This window comes from Nicotiana sylvestris, chromosome 3 (assembly GCF_000393655.2).
Source record: "Nicotiana sylvestris chromosome 3, ASM39365v2, whole genome shotgun sequence".
Taxonomy (NCBI): domain Eukaryota; kingdom Viridiplantae; phylum Streptophyta; class Magnoliopsida; order Solanales; family Solanaceae; genus Nicotiana; species Nicotiana sylvestris.
The window spans coordinates 44,595,789-44,601,788 of NC_091059.1; positions in this window are offsets into that span (position 1 = coordinate 44,595,789).

Sequence of the window (6,000 nt, forward strand, 5' to 3'; positions counted from 1 at the left end):
CTGACTAAAGGAAAGAGTTCAGTTTAGGGTTTAAAACCCTAATGCTGACTAAAGGAAAAGTTCAGTTTAGGGTTTAAAACTCTAATGCTAACTGAAGGAAAGAGTTCAGTTTAGGGTTTAAAACCCTAATACTGATTAAAGGAAAAGGTTCAGTTTAGGGTTTAAAACCCTAATGCTGACTGAAGGAAAGAGTTCAGTTTAGGGTTTAAAACCCTAATGCTGACTAAAGGAAAAGTTCAGTTTAGGGTTTAAAACCCTAATGCTGACTGAAGGAAAGAGTTCAGTTTAGGGTTTAAAACCCTAATGCTGACTGAAGGAAAGAGTTCTGTTTAGGGTTTAAAACCTAATGCTGACTGAATGGAAAAAGTTCAGTTTAGGGTTTAAAACCCTAATACTGATTAAAGGAAAAGGTTCAGTTTATGGTTTAAAACCCTAATGCTGACTGAAGGAAAAAGTTCAGTTTAGGGTTTAAAACCCTAATACTGATTAAAGGAAAAGGTTCAGTTTAGGGTTTAAAACCCTATTGCTGACTGAAGGAAAGAGTTCAGTTTAGGGTTTAAAACCCTAATGCTGACTAAAGGAAAAGTTCAGTTTAAAGTTTAAAACCCTAATGCTGACTGAAGGACAGAGTTCAGTTTAGGGTTTAAAACCCTAATGCTGACTGAATGGAAAAGGTTCAGTTTAGGGTTTAAAACCCTAATACTGATTAAAGGAAAAAGTTCAGTTTAGGGTTTAAAACCCTAATGCTGACTGAAGGAAAGAGTTCATTTTAGGGTTTAAAACCCTAATGCTGACTGAATGGAAAAAGTTCAGTTTAGGGTTTAAAACCCTAATACTGATTAAAGGAAAAGGTTCAGTTTAGGGTTTAAAACCCTAATGCTGACTGAAGGAAAAAGTTCAGTTTAGGGTTTAAAACCCTAATACTGATTAAAGGAAAAGGTTCAGTTTAGGGTTTAAAACCCTAATGCTGACTGAAGGAAAGAGTTCAGTTTAGGGTTTAAAACCCTAATGCTGACTAAAGGAAAGAGTTCAGTTTAGGGTTTAAAACCCTAATGCTGACTAAAGGAAAAGTTCAGTTTAGGGTTTAAAACCCTAATGCTGACTGAAGGAAAGAGTTCAGTTTAGGGTTTAAAACCCTAATGCTGACTGAGTGGAAAAAGTTCAGTTTAGGGTTTAAAACCATAATACTGATTAAAGGAAAAGGTTCAATTTAGGGTTTAAAACCCTAATGCTGACTGAATGAAAGAGTTCAGTTTAGGGTTTAAAACCCTAATGCTGACTAAAGGAAAAGTTCAGTTTAGGGTTTAAAACCCTAATGCTGACTAAAGGACAGAGTTCACTTTAGGGTTTAAAATCCTAATGCTGACTAAAGGAAAAAGTTCAGTTTAGGGTTTAAACCCCTAATGCTGACTGAATGGAAAAAGTTCAGTTTAGGGTTTAAAACCCTAATACTGATTGAAGGAAAAGGTTCAGTTTAGGGTTTAAAACCCTAATGCTGACTGAAGGAAAGAGTTCAGTTTATGGTTTAAAACCCTAATACTGACTGAATGGAAAAAGTTCAGTTTAGGGTTTAAAACCCTAATACTGATTAAAGGAAAAGGTTCAGTTTAGGGTTTAAAACCCTAATGCTGACTGAAGGAAAAAGTTCAGTTTAGGGTTTAAAACCCTAATACTGATTAAAGGAAAAGGTTCAGTTTAGGGTTTAAAACCCTAATATTGATTAAATGGAAAAAAAGTTCAGTTTAGGGTTTAAAACCCTAATGCTGACTGAAGGAAAAGTTCAGTTTAGGGTTTAAAACCCTAATGCTGACTAAAGGAAAAGTTCAGTTTAGGGTTTAAAACCCTAATGCTGACTAAAGGAAAGAGTTCAGTTTAGGGTTTAAAACCCTAATGCTGACTGAATGGAAAAAGTTCAGTTTAGGGTTTAAAACCCTAATGCTGACTAAAGGAAAGAGTTCAGTTTAGGGTTTAAAACCCTAATGCTGACTGAATGGAAAAGTTCAGTTTAGGGTTTAAAACCCTAATGCTGACTGAAGGAAAGAGTTCAGTTTAGGGTTTAAAACCCTAATGCTGACTGAATGGAAAAGTTCAGTTTAGGGTTTAAAACCCTAATGCTGACTGAAGGAAAGAGTTCAGTTTAGGGTTTAAAACCCTAATGCTGACTGAATGAAAGAGTTCAGTTTAGGGTTTAAAACCCTAATGCTGACTAAAGGAAAGAGTTCAGTTTAGGGTTTAAAACCCTAATGCTGACTAAAGGAAAAGTTCAGTTTATGGTTTAAAACCCTAATGCTGACTAAATGGAAAAGTTCAGTTTAGGGTTTAAAACCCTAATACTGATTAAAGGAAAATGTTCAGTTTAGGGTTTAAAACCCTAATGCTGACTGAAGGAAAAAGTTCAGTTTAGGGTTTAAAACCCTAATGCTGACTAAAGGAGAAGTTCAGTTTAGGGTTTAAAATCCTAATGCTGACTGAAGGAAAGAGTTCAGTTTAGGGTTTAAAACCCTAATGATGACTGAATGGAAAAAGTTCAGTTTAGGATTTAAAACCCTAATACTGATTAAAGGAAAAGGTTCAGTTTAGGGTTTAAAACCCTAATGCTGACTGAAGGAAAAAGTTCAGTTTAGGGTTTAAAACCCTAATGCTGACTGAATGGAAAAAGTTCAGTTTAGGGTTTAAAACCCTAATACTGATTAAAGGAAAAGGTTCAGTTTAGGGGTTAAAACCCTAATGCTGACTGAAGGAAAATTTCAGTTTAGGGTTTAAAACCCTAATACTGATTAAAGGAAAAGGTTCAGTTTAGGGTTTAAAACCCTAATGCTGACTGAAGGAAAGAGTTCAGTTTAGGGTTTAAAACCCTAATGCTGATTAAAGGAAAAGTTCAGTTTAGGGTTTAAAACCCTAATGCTGACTAAAGGACAGAGTTCACTTTAGGGTTTAAAACCCTAATGCTGACTAAAGGAAAAAGTTCAGTTTAGGGTTTAAAACCCTAATGCTGACTAAAGGAAAAGTTCAGTTTAGGGTTTAAAACCCTAATGTTGACTAAAGGACAGAGTTCAGTTTAGGGTTTAAAACCCTAATGCTTACTGAAGGAAAGAGTTCAGTTTAGGGTTTAAAACCCTAATGCTGACTGAGTGGAAAAAGTTCAGTTTAGGGTTTAAAACCCTAATACTGATTAAAGGAAAAGGTTTAATTTAGGGTTTAAAACCCTAATGCTGACTAAAGGAAAAGTTCAGTTTAGGGTTTAAAACCCTAATCCTGATTAAGTTGGAAAAGTTCAGTTTAGGGTTTAAAACCCTAATGCTGACTGGCTGGGGACAAAGTTCGAGAATACTAACTGACCTCTTTTTTTTTTAATTTTCTTGTTTTAGTAGAAGATAAAAGGGAGTTTCGTGGAAACTTACCTTTCGAGTGAATTCCTTATTGTCAAACTATTTCTTGTACCCATGTACCTTCTTCTTTGGGTGACACCCGCTTCTTGCACGGTTGTCTTGGATTATACATGTTTCAACTTTTCAGACAAAGAACAATTGTTAGTTCGGAAATGACGGTTGGTTCGGTGACCTTGATCGTTCCAGTTGCTTTGTTGCGTCCTTATTTCTGTTGCGAAGTCGTGCAATTGATTGGATTCAAATGGCGAAACCCTTTAGACTGCTCAGGCTTGTATTTCGAGATTCTATGATGATTTGCCTCGTAAGGCTCTTTTTTTTTTGTGTCTCGTTTTGCTTGAAGATTCTCAACAGTGGTTTTATTGAAGGTATTCTGTGGGGATTTGTACAAAGGGAAGCTCTGTGGGGGAATATTTACAGAGTGGATTCTTTGTGTGGATTTTGTACAACGGGGACATGCTGGGGATTTGTTGGGGTAAGCTCGCTGGGGAATTTTTACAAAGGGATTCGCTGGGGATTTGCTGGGGAAATCTTTTTTTTTTTTTTATTATTATTATTATTAACAAAGGGAAGACCTTGTGGGGATCTGTACAAGAGAGAAAATCTGTGTGGATTTCGTTGGGGCAGATTCTTTGGGGAATATTTACGCAGTGGATTCTTTGTGCGGATTTGTACAAAAGGAAACCCTGTCGGGATTTGTACGAAGCGGACTTGCTGGGAAAATTTTCTCTCTTTCCTCTTTACTTCGAACGCAGTCAAATATCATGATTCATCAGGTTCGGACAAACGTACCAACGAAACGAGGTGTTTTCCTTCATGAAACGGAATTCCGTGAAACCAAACCTGCCACCTGTCCTTTCCGGTATATCTGGAACTTGGGGTTAAACATGAAAGGGATTTGAAGAAAAACAAAGAAAGGAGAAAGCAAATTTCAGAAAGGAGTGTCCCTTTCGGGATGAGAAAGACTTATCTGAGGAAGACAATACTGGCTTTAAATGGACATGACATGCTCTTTGGACTGGACGCCTGACCTTCAATGAACTTGCGTTTCCCCGAACCAAAACGGATCTGTGATTCGAAACCGGTGGAACTTCGCCGAGACCTCCTTGGGGTGGAGTCATTCTTTCGGCCAACAGCGCCCTTTGCGGGTTTTCGCTGGCTGAACTCTCTCATTTCTCTTCCTGTCATCGCTTGATAGCACTCTTTGCGAGTTTTTACTAAACAAGCTCTCTCATTTTGGTTTCTCTACTCCCGTCGCCTCGCGGTGCCCGAAGGTTTTCACCGACGAGACTCTCTCATTTTATCTCTCTCAATTTACAGTGTACCGGTCTTCATTTGTGACGCTTTTTGGCTTCCCGCTACCTTTGGTAATTGATCTGAAGGCTTGTACTTGGTAAAGAGAGGTAGATGATACTAACTTCTAAACCACTTGACGTGCCCCGGTTTCAATTTCAAGGTAAATGGGATTTTATTGTTGGTGTGACTGAACCTCAGGGAAAGGCTGCCTACGTATCCTTTCAGAATCAAGTCAAACGTAGTTCAGGCTCTCGTCAATGTTTTTTTTTTTTTAATAGGTCGCCGAAGGGATGTGACCGGCTCAAATGGCTTGTAGAGAGAGTTGATAGTGAGAATAAAACTTTCAGCATTTCAAATGTGTCAGGACCGTTGGGGTGTCATTCAGACATAGTATCTTTTGACCGCGTCTGCATTTATTGTTGTTTCGGGATCATTTCCTTCAATGTCACCTAGGTACAATGCTCCTCTCGGCAATATTTTCCTGATGATGTATGGGCCTTTCCAATTTGGAGCAAATTTCCCTTTTGCTTCCTGGTGATGTGGCAGAATACGCCTCAGTACCAGCTGACCTACTTCGAAATTCCTGGGTCGGACTTTCTTGTTGTAAGCGCGGGCCATTCTTCGTTGGTACAACTGTTCGTGACAAACCGCGGCCATTCGTTTTTCATCAATCAAAGTCAACTGCTCCAATCGAGTCCTAACCCATTTCTACTTCTGCTGGTATCACAGCCTCGGTTCCATAAACCAAAAGATAAGGAGTTGCTCCTACTGACGTGCGTACCGTAGTGCGATATCCCAACAATGCAAATGGTAACTGCTCATGCCACTGTCAGGAACTTTGGATCGTTTTCCTCAAAATCTTCTTGATGTTTTTGTTCGCCGCTTATACAGCGCCATTGGCCTTTGGCTGATAAGGAGTAGAATTCCTATGCGTTATTTTGAATTGCTCGCATACATCTCCCATCAAGTGATTGTTCAAGTTTGCTGCGTTATCTGTAATGATAGTCGCAGGAATACTGAAACGACAGATAAGATTTGAGTGTACAAAATCCACTACAGCTTTTTTAGTGACCGACTTGAGAGTGACAGCCTCTACCCATTTTGTGAAGTAATCGATGGCAACCAATATAAATCTGTGTCCATTTGAAGCCTTTGGCTCGATTGGTCCAATGACGTCCATGCCCCAGGCGACAAATGGCCAAGGTGCAGACATGGGATGCAGTTCCATGGGAGGTGCATGAATCAAATCGCCGTGCACCTGACACTGATGACACTTCCGAACGAAGCTAAAGCAGTCCTTTTCCATGGTCATCCAGTA